This window comes from Anolis sagrei, chromosome 5, assembly GCF_037176765.1.
Source record: "Anolis sagrei isolate rAnoSag1 chromosome 5, rAnoSag1.mat, whole genome shotgun sequence".
NCBI classification, from domain to species: Eukaryota; Metazoa; Chordata; class Lepidosauria; order Squamata; family Dactyloidae; genus Anolis; species Anolis sagrei.
The window spans coordinates 71,289,827-71,312,856 of NC_090025.1; the positions used below are offsets into that span (position 1 = coordinate 71,289,827).

At 38.6% G+C, this 23,030-nt stretch overlaps 1 protein-coding gene across 1 annotated transcript in view; it reads right to left on the reverse strand.

Moving 5' to 3' along the window:
* The window catches only part of TUSC3 (tumor suppressor candidate 3), a 171,657-nt gene that overhangs the window by 78,273 nt on the left and 70,354 nt on the right, over nucleotides 1–23,030 (reverse strand). The gene's annotated exons all lie outside the window — the stretch shown is intronic.

Below are 23,030 nucleotides of genomic sequence, written 5' to 3' on the forward strand. Positions count from 1 at the left end.
AAAGATAGAGAGACATTTTAGCTTATGAATAAGTATATCTTTAAAAACTATATACATTAATCTCACATAAGAAACTATATCTATTATTGGGAACTTATATAAACAAATGTATAATCTGACAAAGAATATGGAAATGAAAGAGTCAAAAGTCTGCAAACATAATTTAAGTTCTCTTATCCAGAAATCCAAAATACTATAAAATCCCAAAATTCCCCCTTGGGTGATTCAGATAGTGGCACATTTGCTTTTTGATGGTATGACATATGCAATTTCTATTTAATACAAAAAATTGTGCATGTAAAATTGCCTTCAGGCAATGTGTATAAGGTGCATATGAAACGTAATTGAATTTCATGTTTAGATTTGTGTCCCATCTCAAAGACATCCCAATAGGCCCTTCCTGTTAGTAGGTTACAGCTTTGCAGATTTGATTAATATATTTTCTCTAGGTCCTCCAATGCAATTCCATCATCTACTTCTTCCAGAAGTTGTGTCAGAGAACCTAGAGCTTCTTGGAAAGAATACTTCGCATCCTGAATGATTCTAGTAGAAATTGCTCATAGAATTGTGTTGGAGTAGCTGAAGCATAAAGAGATGTTCGCTTAGGTGAAAAAAATAATGACTTCATTAATGTTTTCCCCACTTTCACAGGAGACCTGTGCCCTAATATGAATGAATGTCAAGTTCTGATTGTATTTGCAAATATTCCAAAATCTGGAAAACAATCTGAAATCCAAAATTGTCTTGTTCAAACATTTCTTGTGGGATACTTAACCTACAATACAAATTATAATTTATTTCTTTATTTAAAGCATTTATATTCCGCCCTTCTTACCCCGAAGGGGACTCAGAGCGGAGCACAACATATAAATGGCATACACATACAAAAACATTAAAATCACTTATCTTCACATTAAAATCCTCTAGCTAAAACTGTCTCAACAGCCATATCGATTTTGGTTGGCATACTAAGAGTTCCTATCGCCGCCTCATTACATAGTCCCAAAGGTTCAGTTCCACAGACACGTTTTTATCATCCTTTTAAAGGGCAAGAGGGAGGATGCTGACCTGATCTCATTAGGAAGGGAGTTCCATAGCTGAGGGGCAATCACTGAGAAGGCCCTGTCTCTCGTTCCTGCCAAACGCACCTGTGATAGTGGCAGGACCAAGAGCAGGGCTTCCATGGTGGTTCACAGGGGGAGATGCGTTCGGACAGGTAAATTGGGCCGTGGCTGTTCATAGGCCAAAGCCAGCACTTTGAATTGTGCTCGGTAGCAAACTGGGAGCCAGTGGAACTGGCGTTACATGGGAGTTCTGTGCTCCCTGTACACCGCTCCAGTCATTTATAGTACTTTTAAGTGCTCCATACACATTATCAAGGTAGGAGAAGGTCATAGTTTGCCAAAATTACTTTTTTAGATTACAACTCCAAGGATTCCAAATGCTGGGAACTGTAGTCAACATAACTTTGCCCTGTGAGTATTTTCCAGGTTCTGGCCCATCAACAGCTTGAAAAAGGTAGCTCTTCCAGCCTAAGTGGTAGGCTTGCAATAAAGACATAAATGCAGTGGGTTTCTCAAACTTGGCTGACCTGAGGGACTTGAAGGCACTCCTTTTTAATTCAGAAAACAATGCCCCCTGAAAACAATGCTGCATTGCACTGTAGCATTGCTTTCAGGGTGTTTTTTTTTTAAGAGAAGAGAGTTGGCCATTTCACCTCCATGAGCATTCTGTTCAGTATCAGGGAAAATCACTTGGATGTGCAAGGCAGCCAAGCCAATGCCTAAAGTTTTGACAACTGCTTCATCTTTATGAAAAGCCTACTATCACAAAAATGTTCAATCCATTGTTAATACATTCCAGAACCATATTGGTATGCTTCTTGTAGAGGTTGTTCATCTTCGAGGCCTCATGTTGACAAACTTTCCTAAAATAAACATAGGCCACAATAAAACAAGACTTAACAAGTGGCACAAAAGGAGGAATAAACGAATTGTGTGAGAATTTCTAATGAAGAGCAGGATGTGGACATTAATATTTCATTTCAATGCTGTTGCTGTCGAGACAGGCTATTCAACCTCTCATCGGCGGATTCTATTGTACTTAAGAAATCATGTAAGGATATTATTTGCCTGAAAGTGACACTATATTAGGGTTGCTCACATAGCATAGTGATCATACATGCAAAGTTATCTGTACATGTGCAGAACTGTTCATAAGAAAGAACAGTTGGTGGTTTTACCTTTCCTTTTAAAGTAAGTACCTATCAAATAAGCTGTGCTTTGTCCACTCTAAGCCTCAAAGACCTCTCCTTTGGGGCAATGTTCACATGTAGGTCATTTATAATAATTTCTCTTCTCTTTGAGTACTGGTAGTAAAAAAATGAGGTATCCATGGGTGCCAATGGCCCAAACAGCTTAATGTTGGCTAGTCAAAGAAAGCAGAATTGAGAAAATCCCCTTCCGTGAAGGAAGAAAGAAAGAAAAGAATGTTCTACTGTGTGACAATTTCAAAAGCTCAAGGAAAAGTGAATTCTGTCTTCAAGAGGAAGTAAAATAGGAAGGAAGTTGGGGAAAGCATAACTTAGTACAGTGGGTTCTTGGTATCCACTGGTTGTTGGTTCCAAGACTCCCCTCCCCAACTCAATCCCCTGAATAGCAAAGTTCATGGATGTGCAAGTTCCATTATATACAACATTGCATGAAATGGTCCTTTTTTCAAGCTGCAGATGGTTGAATACTTGGATGCAAAATCTGTGGATACAGAAGGCCAATTGTAATAGGAATTGTGTGGTTGTGTGTGTGAGAGAGAAACATAAGAATTGATTTTTATTATCACAAATCTATGAATATTTACTCAGAAGTAGATCTCATCATATTGAAGGATTATATTCTTGTATGTGAAAATGGCAACTCCACACAAATATATATTGATCTTATTCTTCTATAGGTGTCCGTATGTTTCATTTTCTCTCGTCTTTTGCCACCCACGGTTACTTCTATGTGCCCACCCTACTCCCTCTTCTGTACCTATGTACACACACACACATACACACAATGATGTTATGTAAATCATAGGAAACAGAAATAAGGAGGATGGGATGATCACACAGAATTCACAAACATAGATGCTCCAACTAAAAGAAAGAACTTACCAGTTTCAAGTAAGTAAGGTAGTCTCAAGTAATGGCTTCCTGGCTATCTTACATAACATGCATTTATATACCTATTTACCTGGCAACAAATCCCACTGGTTGTCAAGACTAGAGAATATGAGGCACTACTTTTTTTGCACACTTGCTCGCAGGGATAAGAACAAAATTCTGTTAAAACTTGGCAAGTCCTGATAGGAGTCCTCAGTCATCAGCAGAAAAATAAGCTGTTAAAAAGAATGATGCTCCCAAGATCTCTTTCTCAAGGCCACTCCTTGAAGCCACAAAGATATCAGATAAATTGCACACACATACCCCAAAACCACGGAGAGTGAGAATCTCTTGGATGTTTTCTCTTCTCAACAGCAACTCAAGAGGAGCCCAGGGCCAGAAAAGAAATGAAGTGTCATTTTTAAAAAGAAAGAACAATCTCCCATTTCTCTCCTGAAGATCAATCCCGCCCAACAAAACTACTAGAAAGTAAGTCTTTCTTGGAGATCTCATACTATCAGGGAAGAGTTATACTGAAGAGATGCTTTGGATTTGGTTTTTTAAAAAGAATATCTGCTCCTCCAGAGAACCTCTTCTCAAGAGCTACATTGAAGAGCAGTTTTAACAAAAAGAAAGCAAACTTAGATAGTCCAGTATTGGAGAAGGCAAGCTGTACTCCAGGTTTTTTTCTATCAAACATTCCTCCAAGATTAAATTCACAGAAGCATAACATTAGAAAAGAGAGCAAGCGCCATCCAGTCCAACTCTCTACTATGGAGGAATACACAATAAAAGTACTTTCAATAGCTAGTAGCTAGCCAGGCTCTGCTTAAAAACCTTCAGTGAAGTAGACTCCTTCACATTCCCAAGGTAATATATTCCACTGTTGAACAGCTCTTACCAAACTTACTGAAGTTCTTCTTAATGTTTAGATGGAATATCTTTTCCTGTAGTTTGAATCCATTGCTCCATATCCTATGGCTCTTCGACACATGCATTAAAACCCAAGAGGAAGTGGGTTAAAAAAAGGGGGGTGGCTAAATGATAAAGCACGTGAGGAATCAGGAGGAATCGGGCTAAGGGCTGGAAAACACATGTTTCAAAGGTGCCTTTTAAACCCGATTCTTCCTGAGAAACATACACCTTTCCATGCTGGTGTATCCCAGCAGACATGGAAAACATGTGCTTTCCTTCTCTCCATCTTGTGTGGACTCCTCTAGAGCATGTGTATTTCTGAAAAGCCCGAAACAGCCTGATCAGTTGTCAAACGGAGACACAGGTGGCTCGAGAAGCATATGGAAAGCAAATACAACTTTCCCAAATTCTGTCTTTTACACTTTGTAATGTTAAACATAGCTTGAATTAACAAATGGGGGAAGACAGAGATCCAAGGAAAGGTATTTTTTTGTTTTGTTTTTTTAATGCTCCATTATGCACTGAACCTCATATGCGCATCTCTGGTGTGATTGTTATTAAACCCTTTCATCAGATGTCCTCCTCTACCTTGTTCTGATACAGAGAAAACTTGTGAGGATGGTGGGCGGGGGGGGGGGGCAATCCCAGAATAGGTCTGTGTGAGGCCCTGCATTCAGGTCCTAGAATGTCCCCCCCCATTTTAAACCTGAGTTTTGGTTGTGTCCGGAAGTGCCCCTACTCTCTAGAGCAGTGGTTCCCAATCTATAGGTTGCAGACCAGCAATGGGCCATGAGAACAAAAATCCGGTCTGTGAACCTCCTTCCTCTTTATTTTAGTTTATTTATTTTATTTCCACTACTTTCCACCGAGCTGATCAGCCTCTCCCTGCCCCCGCCCCTTTGCCATCCCGGGTCACTCTCTCTCTCTCCCATCTGAGGTGTGACAATGCTGCTGCTGCTGCTCCCACTTGCGGCTGCTACATGCCCCTGCCCCCATTCCCACAGAGGGAGGGAAGGAACCCCCCTGGCTTCATCCTCCTCTTTTTGTGGAGGGCCCTCACTTCCCAACCCACAGATGGGACAGCTGCCATGCCCAGACTTTGCTTGGCCTTGGCTCCAGCAGGGCTCCTCGGGGATGATGGCATTGGTACCTCAGCCCTTTTGTGACGACCACTGCAGCAGCCCTTCCTTGCCAACCCAATCATGGAAGCTCGGGGCCCTGGTGCTGGTGGGCTTGGTAGGAGATCGCGTGGGCAGAGAACAGCATGGTGAGGTGAAGATGCTGCTCCCTCTAGCCTAGTCCCAGAATATCTCCCTTGATCTACTGGATTAGATGCCAGTATGGATGGGCCCTCAGATCCCTTCCACAGAGATAAATAAAATTCCACATTATCTGCTTTAAACTGGAATATATGGCAGTGTGGACTCAGATAGCTAAGGGCACTTCCGCACAGCCATATAACCCAGAATAACAAGGCATAAAATCCCACAATATCTGCTTTGAACTGAGGGCCTTTCCACACAGTCATATATCCCAATATATTGAAGCAATGAACAACCCTGCTTCAATTTAATGTTCTGCCGTCAATTATTTATTGCCTATTTTACCCTGGTGTTGATACTTGTTTAGTTTGATTTCTAATTTGATTCATGGCAGGGATATCCAAACCGGTTGGTATACTTCCTATGCTATGCCCTTTGCTATGTTTATTGCTTACTGTATTTTGATTTGAGATGTTTTATGTTAAATTTTAATTCTTATGTTTTTACTTTTATTTTGGTGTATATTTGTATTGTCCTAGCTTTTGTTGTATCTTTTATGCTGCTCTTGTATGTATTGTTGCTGTCTTGTAAGCCACCCCTCCAAGGAGATGGGGCGGGATATAAATAAAGTTGTTGTTGTTAATATTATTATTGTTGTTGTTTCTTGGGTCTCTCCCTCCGCTTTTTGTATTTTTTTGAACGGCCCCCTCCCCCCCCTTTTTTACACAAGCATTAACAAAATCTATGGATAATAACACAGCCCAAATAAAAAAGATTCTCAGTGTCTTCCATTTTTGGCCTGCTCCTGGGGTTATTTGGGGTGCTGATTCGAAACATTGCATTTGATAGAGCACATCAGCTCTAGATTATTAAATATGGTTTTCCGTGAATGAGTAGATGGTGACTACTGGATAACGTATGTTCTCTATCAGAAACTAGAGCTGATGTTGTGTATCCAATGCAGTTTTCTGAATCAGTTTCCCAAATAACCAAACCAAATCTAAAGTTGACCAAAAACTGATTTGTAACCCTTTTGGTACTAATGTTGGAGTGTGCTCCCTGGTCAAAGTGGTGCCGGGACAAAAAAAAAAGATTGGGAATCACTGGTCTAGAGCAACAGAAAACAAGCTTGCATTGTCAATATAGCATTCATTCAAATATTTGTGGGTATTTTCAATAATGAATGCATCCCATACCCAGAAGTTCCACTTTCCTGGATTATTGTAGTTACTCAGGAAAATATTCTAAAACTTATTTTAGAGTAAGTTTTTGTTGAATGAATTTAGATTTCTTTTAATTGGTTCCTGGCCTTAACACAGTTGTTCACCCAAGACCTGAGTAGACACTATTGGTATGTCTATATCTGGTAGATATAATCACTTGATTCTTTCATAATGGAGTATGCTTGCAGGGCAGTTGGATTTATTAATCGTGCATGCGTTTTATTAGTGTTTGCTTTCAAATCTGTTGCTTTCTCTACTTACTGATCCTCCTGCCTCTCTTTCATAGATCTGACCCTGAAGTAGTGTCCCTAATTTCATTTAAACATTGTAAAGAACATGTACTGTTCTTATAAACCAAGTACAGACAAGGAGTGTCCTAAATTGAATTACAGTTATTGATACTGGAATGTTCTACACTTGTTTGTCCTTGAAAAGTACATCCAATCACACATAGCTGTGTGTGCTGCCTGAGTGTTTGGTATGGAGATGGTTGTGATCCAGAGGACTCAAATGTATTATACCTTTGTTTTATGCATTGCACGATACATTGGTGACCAGGAAATATTCTTCACAGATCGTTATTACAGAAGCATAAGAGTTGAGGGAAATAAATGAAAGAACATGGCAAAAAGAAGCTTCTGATGTTCTGTTATGCCATATCCGCATTCATATTCAGGTGCAAGAACTGCATACATACTGAATCTAACAGTGCTATAATATACTATGCCTTGCAATATATGAACAAGTGTGATTGTGTGTGCCTTCAAGTTGCCTGTTGACTTATGGCAACCCCGCAAATGTCATAGGTCTTTCTGAGGCAAGGAATATTCTGGCAAGGAATGCAAGAGCAAACACCTACTGAACAAATTCTGCCAAGAACATCTTTGATAGGTTCACCTTAGGGTCACCATAAGTCAGAAATGACTTGAAGGCACACAGCAACAATGCTGCACTCAGGATAAACCAATGATAAGAAGCAGCAGAGGATTAAAAGCATAGGTGAACAAAGAATTACATTGAAATATGAAGACAATGTGCTGGACGCTTAAATATATAATTGTGATACCATAATATTTAGTTACATGAATATATTTAGTGTGAGCAATATTAATCTGACCTGATTAGATGGGAAAGCAAACAAATGATTGGATTTTGTATCAGCCTAATACAATCTATGGATTTTTATTTTTAGATGAAAAAGCTAGCTAAACACGTTTCTAAACTGATTTTAAGATCATCTCGGGAGGCCCTGCCCTCGGTCCCACTTTCCTCGCAGATGCGACTGGTGGGAATGAGAGACAGGGTCTTCTCGGCGGTGGCCCCTCAGCTATGGAACGTCTTCCCTAGAGATATTAGATCAACCCTCTCCCTCCTAAAATTTCAAAAAAGAGTTAAAACCTGGCTCTTTGAGCAAGCATTTGCAAATGCAGTGTAACAGAATAATTCAGAACCATGGAACAATTGGACGATGCGACGGAAAATGATTTTAGTGACAAGTGCTTTTAGCCCGCCCATTGTCATTGTGATTGCGTCTATTGTAACTTTATATTGTTATGCATTTACATGTTTTATGTTATTATGATGTTGCTGTTTACTGTTTGGGTTTTTGGTAGTGTTTTGATTTAATTTTTATTGTAACTTGCTGTTCAGGCTTGGCCTCATGTAAGCCACTCTGAGTTCCCACTGAGGAGATGGTGGTGGGTTATAAATAAAGTTTATTATTATATATTATTAAGATGCTGAGGAATTGTGTTTTAAGGCATTTATTGTTTTATTGCTTTTATATGGAGTATATTATATGTTAAAGTTTTAAACTATATTTTATGTATGTTGGTAGCATTGTTTGTCGACTATAAACCGCCCCAAGTCACCTTCGGGTTGAGAGAGGAGGTATATAAGCATGGCAAATAAATAAATAAATAAGCCTCCGAAATCTCGAGATCACTTTTTCCTGTGATTGGAATAAAGGTGAAAGACAGGGATTTTTGTTCCAAATGGCATCTAAAACCAACTTGGGACTTCAAAATAGGCTTCATTGTTTTTACAAAGTTAGGGAGCTGCCATGGGTGCATTTAGTACTGTCTACAATGACCAGAAGTGGGGGTTTGAGATAGAAATCTCTTTTTCAGTACTAGTTGTCTAGCTTGGCATCAAAGGAAGAAAGTCTACAAGTGAGGGGCCATCCTTGAATCTTAGCCTCCGTTTGGTTTGTGTGCATGTGCTTTCAAGTTGCCTACTGATTTATGGTGACTCCATGCATTTCATTGGGTTTCTTAGACAATAAATACTCAAAAGGTTGTTTTCCTCTGAAATATACCCTACAGCATTTGATATTCCTTAGTAATCTTCCATCTAAGTACTATCCATAGCTAGTCCTGCTTAACTCCTATGATGTTTTTTGTGGTGTCAGGAGCGACTTGAGAAACTGCAAGTAGCTTCCGGTGTGAGAGAATTGGCCGTCTGCAAGAACGTTGCCCAGGGGACACACGGATGTTTTGATGTTTTTCATCCTTGTGGGAGGCTTCTCTTGTGTTCCCGCATGTGGAGCTGGAGCTGATAGAGGGAGCTCATCCGCTCTCTCCCCGATTTGAGTCTGTGACCTGTCGGTCTTCAGTCTTGCTGGCACAGGGGTTTAACCCACTGCACCACCGGGGGCTCCTAAGATTATCAAGGATCTGGTGCCTTTCAGATATTTAGGCCACAGCAACAAAAGGCCACTGCTGATTTATTTTTCCTCTGATATTCTCAATTTTAAACATTTGAAATGCTATAAAAATATCAGGGAGGGATCTTTATTTTTAAAAAATCATAATATATTTGAACCACTTCTACAGATATTATCAAATTAATTCAGATGTAGGCATATCTCATACTGGCACCTAATGCATTAAAATGAAATAAGAACATTTTAAACAAATACTGTTATTTCAATTCAGAAAATAATCTTGGTTTCTTTTTTTTAAATGATGTGGGTGTAGAGTTGCAGCTGTAAAGAAAACCTGCATTATTGAAATGAGATGTGAAGGAGGCAAGGCATATAATATGCTATCAACAAAGCTAGCCACAAAGATGCTGACTTTCCCCCCTCAATATTTAGACTCAAAATCAATTTGTTGGGATTTCACTACAGGCATACATCAGGTAACAAAGTAGATTTGTCTGGGCAGTACTTCTGTAAAAGAAAATTTTGTATAAAGGCAGAAATAATATTAAAATAATTTTAGCAGGGAGAAATGTCAGGTATCATACTTACGGAGAAAAAATGAAATATACAGATATAGGATGGGTGATACCTGGCTTGGTGGTACATATACTAGGCACCTTAATACACTGTAAGCTAAACATATTCAGCTTGATGTGACAGCTCAAAAATGCAATCAGATTCGAGGCTACATCAATAGGAGTATAGTACCAGATCAAAGAAGAAATATTCTTATCCCACTTTTTCTCTCCATACGGAGACTCAAAGTGGCTCACAACTAAAGCATTGCAATCTATATAAATAAAAATGTAATATTCGTTTGTGGTATTCACAGAACTCAGAAACCACTGGGGGAATTGGCACCCAATTTGGACACAAGACACCTAACAACCCAATGTACGTCCTTCACTAAAAAAATGATTTTGTAATTTGGGAGTTGTAGTTGCTGGGATTTATAGTTCACCTGCAATCAAAGACCATTCTGAATCCCCACCAACAATGGAATTGAACCAAACTTGGAACACAGTTCTCCCATGACCAACAGAAAATACTGCAAGGGTTTGGTGGGCAGTGTCCTTTGGTTTTGGAGTTGTAGTGCACCTACATCCAGAGATCACTCTGCACTCAAACAATGATGGATCTGGACCAAACTCTACACAAATACTCAATATGCCCAAATGTGAACACTGGTGGAGTTTGGGGAAAATAGAATCTTGACATTTGGGAGTTGTAGTTGCAGCGATTTATAGTTCACCTACAATCACAGAGCATTCTGAACCCCACCAACGACAGAATTGGGCCAAACCTCCCACACAGAACCCCCATGACCACCAGAGTGGGCCACAACAACACGTGGCAGGGGACAACTGGTACAACTTAAAATATACAAACATACAAGTATTAACTTGTATATTAATAGTACAATTCTTTTTTTTCCCCTTTTGGTCAGACCTCACCTAGAAAGCTGTGACATCACGATTCCAGAAAGATATTTTCAAGTTGGAATATGTTCAGAGGAGGGTTACCAAAATGGTCAAAGGTCTGAAAGCCAAGCCCCATGAGGAACAGCTTAGGGAGCTGGATATGTTTAGTCTGAAGAAGACTGAGTGGTGATAAATATTAGAAAAGGTGTCATACTGAAGATGGAGTTTCTACTGCTCCAGAGACTAGGCCATTTTGTTTTTTGTTTTTGTATTCTGTATTTTACTGTGCTGTATTGTATTTTTAAAAGGGCTTGGCCTCATGTTAGCCACCCTGAATTCCGATTGGGGAGATGGTGGCGGGGTATAAATAAAGATGATTGTGATGATGATGATGATTATTAGGCCATGGAGTAATGGATTCAAAATACAAAGAAGAAGAGGAGGAGGAGGAGGAGGAATTATTATTCCACTTACACATTAGGAATAACTTCTTCATGGTAAGATTTGTTTGACAGTGGAATACACTGCCTTGGGAGTATGATGATGTCTCATTCTCTGGAGGTATTCAACCAAAGGCAAGATGGTCATCTGTTGTGGGTGTTTTGATTGTGGGTTCCTGCACAGCAGTAGGCTGGACTAGATGGCCCTTCTGCTCTCTTCCAGATCTATCATTCTAGGGCACTTGCTCACACAAAATGAAGTCAGTGAGAATGAAAGACAGTAAGAGCCCTTAGACCAGTGGTTCTCAACCTCTGGGTCCCCAGATGTTTTGGCCTTCAACTCCCAGGCATCCTAACAGCTGGTAAACTGGCTGGGATTTCTGGAGTTATAGGCAAAACCACCTGGGGACCCACAGATTGAGAACCACTGCCTTAGGCTAGCCCATGTTCTTCAAAAGAGTTGCAAGCGTGGGCTACTGAATACAGGGGGCATGGACTGTGTCTTCCATATGCCCTGTATTCAATAGCCTATTCTTACAATTACATAATAACTCAGAAATCTGAAATTCACAGATGCACACACAAAAGCTCAGACTTGATCAAGAATAATCTGCAGCCTTTAGACTCTGAATAGCAAGCAGATCAAAGATGAGATATCAGATATGCCTACAAAAGAATGTACAGTGTTTCCACAACTACCATATATTTGATTGCAGAAGCAAGAGAACTATGGTACATACTAAAAGTAAACTGTCTTGTGAACTATCTGTCTTCCAGAAGTCTAAATTGTCCCTACAGATCTGAGGTTTTGGCCGTTTAAGAAGGAGAGAAAGTTCAATTTAGTGGTGAAACAGTTTCCAGTAAGCACATCTGGAAATCTGAGTCCATACTTCGTTGTATAATTTTGTTGCAGATTTTTTCTTTGTACCTTCCACATTGTTCTACAGTGTGGCTACCTTTACATTGATGCTCACATCCTAATTGAAACACCATAATGATTTCACTAGGTATGATTATCGATGATAGCTTAGGACTATGGATCAATCTTGTTTACTTTCTCCTGCATGACCTAAGATTCATATTAACACTAGAAACACTTCCAGCTATGTATCTCGGGGGCAGAGACTGAAAAATGCTTTTTGAAGTGGTTGATTCACACACTCCTTCTTCCTATTAAAGTTTACTTGGAAATAAATCCACTGTGTTCAGTGAGACCTACCTACCTACAAAACACATAAAGGCCCACAGTCAGGGAGCAAGCCCTGAAGAACATATTGGGATTTGCTCCCAAGTAAGTTTGTTAAAGATCAAGCCACATGTCACTGTGCCAATTTGGCCAACAAGAAAGGATTTTTAGTTTTAGATTTTTAGCTTTTTTGCCTTTGGGAGAAGAAGAAAAGGAAAATGTTTCTTTGAAGTTACTTCAAGTTGGGGATTATTTTTTTCTCTAACCCACAACAATCATTAGGATAAGACTGCCTTTAAAGGTAAGATACTGTTTTTTAAAAATTAGGATGGACAATTCATTGTTTTTGTTAACAAATCTTCCTTCCCCCAAAATGTTTGTAAATTTGTCATTTGGGAATTGTAGTTGTTGGGATTTATAGTTCACCTACAATCAAAGAGCATTCTGAACTCCACTAATGATGGAATCGAACCAAGCGTGGCACACAGGACTCCCATGACCAACAGAAAATACTAGAAGGGTTTGGTGGGCACTGATGTTGAGTTTGGGAGTTGTAGTACACCTACATACAGAGAGCACTATGGACTCAAACAATGATGGATCTGGACCAAACTTGGTACAAATATTCCATATGCCCAACTAGGAACACAGATGGAACTTGGGGGAAATAGACCTTGACATTTGGGACTTGTAATTACTGGGATTTATAGTTCACCTACAATCAAAGAACATTCTGAACACCACAAATGATAGAACTGGGGCAATCTTCCCATACCAATAGAAAATACTTAAGGCCATCCAATCCAACTCCCTTCACCAGGGCAAGAAAACAGAATTAAATACAGTTGACCCACAAGCATAAAGAAATTACATATATTAGAAGTCAACACTTTCTCATTACTTCATTTTCCAGATCACCAGACTGGGACACAGCAATGCGAGGCAGGGGATGGCTAGTTATATATAAAAATGTACTATTGATCACACCCAGCCACAGGCCCGTAGCCAGGATTTTGATTCGGGGGGGGGGCTGAGTTTGTTTTGGGGGGGGGGTCCTGAGTCTGAGTGAAAGAGGGTGTACCCTAGCAAACCTTTTGTATCGTTACCCCAATACCCCAAGCATATGAGATATATTGAGCATGGTACTCAGATCATGATATGAATAAACGTAACAGTTAAAATAATGTACCAGTAAGGCCTTTTTGCAGACCACCATGAGAATTTCGGGGGGGGGGGGCTTCAGCCCCCGCCCCCCCCCCCCCGGCTACATGCCTGCCCAGCCACATAAACACACACAAAAAGCTTTTATTAAATCTTAAGCATTACCCTAAAACTCTTCCACATGTACAACTATCTCTAAGAAAGTGAACAATAACATCCCAATTCTTAGGCAGATGAGATTGATGCTCTTTCCAACCTCTGAAACATATGTTCAATGCTATTGACTATGTGGCGTTTCAGCTGTTGCGAGTGGTGGAGAGAAGAGAAAAACCATCTAAAATCATTTGTACCTTTTCCCAAGTTATATCAAGCTATTGTTTCCTACAAACTGATTGGCCAGATCCATTTTACTTCTGCTGCAGAGCAATTGTGCACTTTGACCCAGAAAAACAGTAGGCATTCAGGCAAGATGAATGCAATCACCAGTAACCCAAGGGTAAGAGATACTGTAACTAAATGGAATTTGGAAGGCTGCTTTGGTACAAAAGTGAATTTCTGCGAGGAAAAACAAAGTTTCCATACTATGATTATTATTATTATTTAAAAAAACAACCCAATCACTGGAATTAAAAAGCAAAACATTTGCGTTTTGCTGTCCATGGGTACATTGAGAGTTATGCCCTTCATTTCAAATCCCATCTAGGAGCATGGCTGGAAAGGGAAACAGCTTATTTGTACACTGAATTTTATCTAACTTCCTAACAAATTGGCATCGCATCTTCATAATCAACCTGTAGAGGGCAGACAAGCAGCATCAAATGCATCCTGCCAAGGCTTAAGTAATAACTATAGGGCAGGGGCGTGCTAAACCAACTAGAACAGAAATTCTGAGGTTTTAATGCAAGAAGAGAACGATATTATCACTTCGCTTCCATTTGATCATTTCCTTTAGTCTGGCTTTTTGGAAAATGGTTATGTAAAACCATAAAAACTCTTGGGCAATATATCTTAGTTTGTTTAATTAATGTATTCTCTCTCTTCAATTTGAAGTCACCCACTAATTAGCAAGTGTTCTACCTTTTCTGGAAATGCAAGCTCATTAGCTTATGTTTGTTTACATTTCCAACAGTGAATCGCTGATCAGGAACAATGTATTAAAAACCGAGCGAGGGGGGCTACCTAAGCTAGATGTGCTGGTTGATGAGGGCAGAATAGCTACAGTTTGCTATTAATGTCATGCTACCCCTCTGTTCTGCCGTGGTTAGACCACACCTGGAATATTGTGTCCAATTCTGGGCACCACAACTGAAGAGAGATATTGACAAGCTGGAAAGTGTCCAGAGTAGGGTGACTAAAATAATCAATGGTCTGGAGAATAAGCCCTATGAGGAGTGGCTTAAAGAGCTGGGCATTTTTAGCCTGAAGAAGAGAAGGCTGAGAGGAGACATGATAGCCATGTATAAGTATGTGAGAGGAAGCCACAGGGAGGAGGAAGCAAGCTTGCTTTCTTCTGCCCTGGAAACTAGGATCCGGAACAATGGCTTCAAACTACAAGAAAGGAGATTCCATCTGAACATTAGGAAGAACTTCCTGGCTGTGAGAGCCATTCAACGAGGGAACTCTCTTCCCCGGAGTGTGGTGGAGGCTCCTTCTTTGGAAGCTTTTAAACAGAGCCTGGATGGCCATCTGTCAGGGGTGCTTTGAATGCAATTTTCCTGCTTCTTGGCAGGGGGTTGGACTGGATGGCCCATGAGGTCTCTTCCAACTCTATGATTCTATGAAAATTAACCCCAAATAAGTGTGCCAAATTTAAATTTTTTAATTAATATTCATTGAATATTTAAAAAGAAAGAAAGAAGGAAAAAATGAAAAAAGGAGAGGTTTCTTTTACATGGAAAGTGGGTGAACAATATATTTCAGGAAAGTAAGAATTTTAGAAGGAGAAAAGGGGGGGGGGAGAAAAAAACCACACACACACATCTGCATCGTGGTGGCGGTCTCAGAATAGTAACTGGTTCTTCTATACTTCTGTGTCTTGATTTACTTTTCTTTCCCCCTATCTTGCTATCGTACTTTTCCCTAGGGAAAGATTTCTTGTTTAAATAGAGGCAATTCTACAATTTTAAATCAGTATTTTCTTTTTTTTAAAAAATAATCTTTATTGAGAATGTTTCTTAAAAACAAAATATATTATATATAAAAACTTTGGATAGTCTAAAGTAGAACAAGAAAAGGTAGAGGGGAGAAAAAGGAAGAAAGGAAAAAGGAAAAAAAGGAAGAGAAAGAAAGAGAAAAAGGAATAGAATGTATAAGCTTGTTGACTTCCTGGGTGTCTTCCAAATGGTTTTTTCCTTTTCTTTCTTGTATCTTGTTCTTCTTCCATCTTTTTCTCTCTTTTTCCTATATCAATATGTTTCTATTTTTATATTTAAAATATTCTGTCACTTACGTCCAATCAGTTACTTTTATCAGGGTCCCCTTATTTTTAGATATTAGATATGTTAATCTATCCATATTTCTGATATCTGCAATGTTCCCTATCCAGTCATCTTCTTCTGGGATCTCTTCCTTTTTCCAAACATTTGCGTAGCAAATTTTTGCAGCCGTGTTCAGTAGAAATAGTAGTTTATCAGTATCTTTGTCTAAGTTTTGATCTATTATCCCCAGCAGGAATATCTCTGGTTTCAAAGGAATTCTTATACTCAAAATTTCATGTAATATATCATGATTTCCCCCAAAAAATATGTTTTGGATTTCTCACACGACCACCACATGTGGAAGTATGATCCTTCCACCTTCCCACATTTCCAACATATAATATTTATATTTTTGTAGCACTTACCTAATTTCCGTATCAGTATTTTCATCTTTTCTTTTTTTGAGGCAATCTTTTAGTATTTCCCAGTTAATTTGTATTTTCCTTCTTCTTTGGTACGGTGTCATAAAGTAGGTCAGTCTATCCATGTTCATGGTTTCTATTAATTTCAATAACCATTCATCAACTGTTGGCATTTCTTGATTTCTCCAAAATCTAGCATAAGTTATCCTGGCTGCTGTAGCTATATGACTAAACAGGAGTTCTTTGTCTTTCGCCTTATCTAGATCTTACATATCTAGCAGGTAATATTTTGGTTCCATTCTAAAATTTATTTGCAGTATTTTTTTTGTGTTTGCTCATGAATTTCTCTCCAGAAGTTCTTTGCTTTGTCACAAGTCCACCAAATGTGGTAGAAAGTGCCCACCTGTTCACCACATTTCTAGCATTTATTTGGCATGTTTTGGTAGCATTTTGACAATCTTTGCGGGGTAATGTACCACCTGTACATCATTTTTTAAAGTTTTATGACTTTAAACACTTGCACAAGTTTTATGACTTCAAACATTTGTACAATTTTCAAGCGCAAAGGTCCCTTAGTATCTGCTGGAGTTTGATTGTCAAGCTCTGTGAAAGCTCACATCCTATTCTATACAACAGGATAATAAAATGGTGTCCTTGTCCCATATAAAATGGCAAAGCAAGGTTGGCTTTTGGGAAATTTATTTTTTAAAAATCAAGCTATGGATGGTTGAATCCATGGATACAGGATCCATAAATATGTATCATTATTGGCTAGAATAAAGATTAAACTGAGTCAGAGTGATGATACACATTCAACCTGTAAGCCAAGTCAAAACCTAATTCAGAAGGAATGTTTGGATAGCTAAAGGGGAAAAAGATACAGAATTTTTTTTCAAAGAAATGACTGCGCCACATCTCATACTGATGAAAAAAGAGGTCATATTATTCATTTTTAAGTCCTCTTTATTCTTTACTCAGTTTTCTCAAACTCAGCTCATACAAGTTTTATGTCTCCTTTGGGGGTTGGATAGTCACCGAGACAAACAAAAGGGACATATTTCACAAATAGGGAGGAAAAGTCAGAATCTGTGAGTCATTATGGATAAGTTAGACCTGTAATGTAATGTTGTATGAAGAGCTCTGGCTCAGTGTTTCAGGCAACCATATAGGTTCACTTTCCGATGGGGAAATTAAGAATATTAATGAATTTTCTCATCCTCAACACAGTTAAGACAACACACTAGAAATCCTGTCATTTTCTGCTGAGCTTCAGCTTGAGTGACAATAAAATGTTTTTCTACCCCACCCCCTTTTTTTTGCAAGGGAATGATACATTTGGTCAGGATGCTATAATGGGGAGCATATCTATCTGATTTTTTATTTTTATTTTTTTGCAAGAAGTCTCAGATATGCAAAGAAATAATAAAAATGTAAGTTTTTAAAGAATCTCACCCAATAAGCACAAATTTATTTAATGAAGAAATGAACTGAACAAAGAATTCAGGATTCTATTATTTCTCCTGTTTATTTTTTCTCCCTTCTGTGGCCACACACTGTGCTGTTTTCAGGTTTTTCCCCCTCCCTTCTGCATATTTTCCTTCCAGCAAACTGTAGCTTCTTGAAGCTTGCTGAGACTACTGTCTTGTGTGCACATTAAGTTGCTTTGAACACACAAAAAATCAGTTAGAAAATGGGTTTTCTATTATTTTAAGGGTGACACGGTCACAATTGAACTGGGGGAGGTATGCCAAGAAGAAGACTTGATTTTGAAGGTTGATGCTCACCTCGATGGTTTAACAAGTCTCAGATTAACCTACTGTATAGCTTGCTACAGAAAATGAAGCTCTTCTGGGTTTCCTAATATAAGTGTGACTGGATGTACTTCTATCTTTCCTAGCCAAATTGGGAGTATCTGCACTCTTTCAACGTGAACAAAGTGTGGACCTGTGGCTCTGAAGTTCATCAAACATGATTCTGCTGCATTTAGACCATCACATTTCTGATAAAACCTTTTATCTTCCCTCAAAATGCTGAGTTATGTTTTCTGGAAGCCTCAAGGTGATTAGGAATGGAATATATTTGAAAAAAAAGAAGATAAAAAACCATATTTCTCAGATGTCCTGGCTGAGATTTCTAAACTGATGGGAATCTTTGCATTTCAGGACTTACTCTGGGCAATATTCACACTTTGGGGTTTTTATGAGCACAAATATTACTTACTATGTAGAAAACCCTTTTTTGTGTGAAAACCACTAAACTGTTTCATTATTTTCTTTAATAATAAAATTACCAAACAACTTAGCAAAAAAAAAAAAAACCTCTCATATAATGGCCAAGTACTTTTGAATGAGCTGCAACTCCATCACACAGTATGATGTGAAAGATTATCTCTAATCTTTCACATCATGAAAGATTATCTCTAAAAAAAACCAGAAGCAGACTTCCAACTGCTTATGCCTTATCTTTTGGGGAAGGGTCCAGTCTTTGAGGTCTTGAAGGGTGTCAGGGATACAAAACTGGCTCTCCTGTGCCTACTGCAGTTGTTCACTCCCACGGAATTAGGTCCATAACTTGTAATGTAGAAGTTGAAGTCATTCAGTTTTGTAAGTAAGTAGCCTTTCAATAATGGTGTAAATGTAAAAAAAAAAAAAAAACAAAATACTACAGGCGGCTAAACAAGGGAACATTATTGAGGATAGTATGCATATACTACTTGCATTTTTAAGTAAAACTGTGACATCATTGTATGTGCAGGCAGGCTAGTGAGTAATTTTAGGGGGTCAATAAATTTTCTGTCCTTACTGGCAAGCCTCAAGTAACTAAATTATATCTGAGCATTAAAAATGGAAAGAGTGTTTCATCTAGTCACATAATTCCTGGAAATAGGACATTCTGTAAAAGTTGCTTTGTTGTAGTCCTGGTGGCAAAAGCTGCTATAGGTCCATAAGCACAATTGCAGTGATAGTCATGCCACCTGGGGGTAGAGACCTCAAATTGTATTCTCTGCATCCTTGCTGTCCGATTCCTACCTCCAATAAGATAAATTTATTCCATTATATTGAACAACAATAGTATTTTCTATAAAAAGAAGGAGTCAATTTCTGAAACACTAACTAGTTTATTTCAATATAAGTTTCCATAGACCACTGTTCACTGTTTCAGATGCAGTGGGCTGTAATTCATGAATGTTTCTGCTGAGATATATTGGTTTAAGAAGCTTAAACTGGAAAAGACTGATATGTCCTTTTCTCTGAAAATCTGTTGTATGCCACCCGAAAAACTGTTTGAGTAAAACTGTTTGGATTATAAAATGTTGATACCGTGTATTTAAATTATAATATTATAGCAAAACATATTCTAGATTTAATCTAGAATGTGTTTCTGCTGTTATATAAATCAGGGCTTCTTAAACTTTTTCCATTCATGACCCCCTTCTGCCCAATACATTTTTATGTAACCCCAGGTGTATAGGTATATGAAATAGATATTAAAATCAAGCATTTACTGGTAATAAATCAGAATGTGAAAGGCTTGCAGCACAGGCTGATTCTCCTCTTTGTGGAGTCTAGCTGAAGCAATTTCTGCAGAGTTCACTGTAAACACTGCACATTGTTGCTTTGTGTAAGTAGGTTGCATTCTGAAAATATTCAACTTTTGTCCATTTTTGTGAGCTACACCATTTGGTATTAGGATCAACAGTTTAAGAAGCAGTGATATTAATGACAAAAAATATTTTGAAAAGAAACATCACTATTTTCTTAAATTATACACACACATCTGTCATCCAACTCCCTCAACAGAAAAATACTAATCTGACAGAATATTCTATACACTCAGCCAATATTAACTCAGTTCTACTGGCTTAGTCATCCCCATTTTCTAGTTTTGAACCACTACTCCTTGTTTGTTCTTCCTATATATTTCTATTCAAGGCAATTGTGCTAGAATAAAACCACACAGTTGTATTACCCCAGTAGTAATTACCAGGACAACCACAACATCATCCTAAAGCTGGATTCAGAAGCGTGAGACTTTCATTCCTTGGAATAAAAAGACCCTTATTCCTTAGACCTTCCAAACTCCATCTTCTGTTGCAGGCATGTAGCCGGGGAGGGGGCGGGCTTGAGGGGCTTCAGCCCCCCCCCCCCCGAAATTCTCATGGTGGTCCGCGAGAAGGCCTTACTGGTGCATTATTTAAACTGTTATGTTTATTCATATCATGATCTGATCACCATACTCAATATATCCCATATGCATGGGGGTATTGGGGTAACAATACAAAAGGTTTGCTAGGGTAGACCCTCTTTCACTCAGACTCAGCCCCCCCCCCCCCGAATCAAAATCCTGGCTATGGGCCTGTTCTGTTGATAACATGCAGATGAAAAAGGGAAGCTTTCTCCTTAATTTACGACTGTTCAATTACATTTAATTAATTGTGTCAAACAATGAGGTGACTGAATGCCAGATATGCTGAACATGTTATCTGCTATAATAAACAGATTAGAACAAAAAGAGTAATCTCTGGGAAAGTCTGAAAATATTGATAGATGACACACATGCAGTGCATTTACACTGAATCAATTAATACTGTCTGAAACCACTTCAACTGCTATGGCTCAATGTTAATGAAGTCTGGGTCTGTAGATTGGTGAGGCAACAAAGTACTTTGGCAGGGAAGGTTAAAGAACTTTGAAAAATACAACTGCCAAGATTCCAAAGCATTGAGCCAAAGCAATTAATGTGGTATCAAACTTCATTAATTCTATGTTGTAGAGGCACTATGTTGTAGGGATGTGCTTTGAAGTTGTTGCTAATATTCTTCTGAATATTATGTGAAAAAAAAACAATTTGTAAATATAAGGTGGGCTTTGAAAATATCTTGTCATCTCACTTTGGACCTTCACAAAATGTGTACCATAGAAATAAACCTTGAGATTGTATTTTTTCTTCTATTCCTTGCTCAAATTGCTTTCCTAATTTGGACCAATCTGCTAAGCAATGAACCTTGCTCTTGTGACAAGATCAACTCACCACTTCAGAAAACACTTGTTTGGCTCATCCAGGAAAAATGGCAAAAACAGTGACCATTAAAAGCATATCATTCATAATAGCAGAAATGTGAAGAACAAAATAGGTGGCACAGATCGCCTAATTCCTCATATTGGAATTTTGATTGAGAATGAACAGTAGAGCTGACAGCAGCCACAGCAGGTATCAGGTAACACAAGCAATTTTTCAATCTTATGTCTGGCATGGGTCTTGTGAAAAGACTATTTGACAAAGTAGAATAGTCTTCTTTATTACCAACATTTACTCCAGCCCCTTCAACTTACACAGCATAAAAGATACTAATTTTATGAAGGTGAGAATGAAACTTCTGCATAACAAGTAATGTTTGTGGACCTGATCTAAATAGAGATTAAAATGTAGGCCATGGCCAAGGGAACTGCAGCCCTCCACATTCTGTTGAATGAATGAATGATTCTGCTTCACCATTGGTAAAACTAAGGCTGGTGGGAACTATATTTCAAAAGCTGCAAAAACTTCCAAACCCTTCCCCAAATGTATAGGACACCCTCATTCATTGTAGTGAATGCCTTATTCCATTGCTTGCTCCTCTGTATAATATACAGAATTTCAGAAAACCAGAACGCAAATCTGCAGCTTCTACAATCCAATGCAAAAAATTTAAAAAATGAACAAAATTATTGTGCTTCTCAATAGTTGATGTTACTGGGTTCCTTATTTCCCCCTCATCTGAAAGTATCCCTAGTCACCCCAAATGTCAAAGGAAACATCCTGGTTTTTACTGTTAGTACTTATTGAGTAAACCTACTAAATCAATGAAATTTACATAAGTATTGACCTATCCATTTTCCACTGATTCACTAGGTTTGTTCTAGTAGGAATCAGCAATATATCTTAGGCCCTTATTGTACAATAAGATGGGATATTCTGCTAAATAGCATGATGGAAATTCCTTCAATTGGCATGTTAAGGGCATCAAACAAGCTTAAGGTGACACATACTGACCTTATAGAAGAACTGTAACCTTCTCCATCATTCTAAAGTAACATTTACTTGTACTATAATAAATATTTAGACCTAAGCAGCTAGTGAAATTCTGAAAATATTGATTAATGTTCAGCCTCAATTCAATGGGCAAGGCTTCAAGTACATGTTGTCCTAATAAATAGCAGTATCAATCTCTTGCTGTAGTATAGGAGAGCCTGCCTACTGAAGCTGCTCTTACTTACTGAAGCCATTCCTTCTCGTGCAGGAGGATTCTCCATTGCAGTGTTTATGTTTTCAGCTGAAAGGATATTAAATCTCATTGTTATCTTCAACCACTTGAATCGAGATAAAGAAAATTCCTCTACACATCCTGCATCCAATCATGAGGTTGGGACCCAAATACACATGAAGTGTAATAGCCATTGTTTTTGGTCACTGATCAGAGAAAGAGAAAACAACCCAACTGTACCTCCTCCAAGCACCAATTAAGTCTTCAATGAAAACCCAACGAAATCCAGGCCTTCCTTTTTCAAAGCTGTCATGGGTTTATGAGACAAACTTGATGATGTCAACAGAGGGGGACAGCTTGGGTTTAGGGACCTATGTTCTATACCATTTGATCTGATGGATTGGTCTGAAGTGGGCAATCAGCCCTTGGACTAAAACAGTACACAGCTCCTGCTACAGCAGGAAGGAGAGTAGGAAGAGCAGAAGAAAGTCTT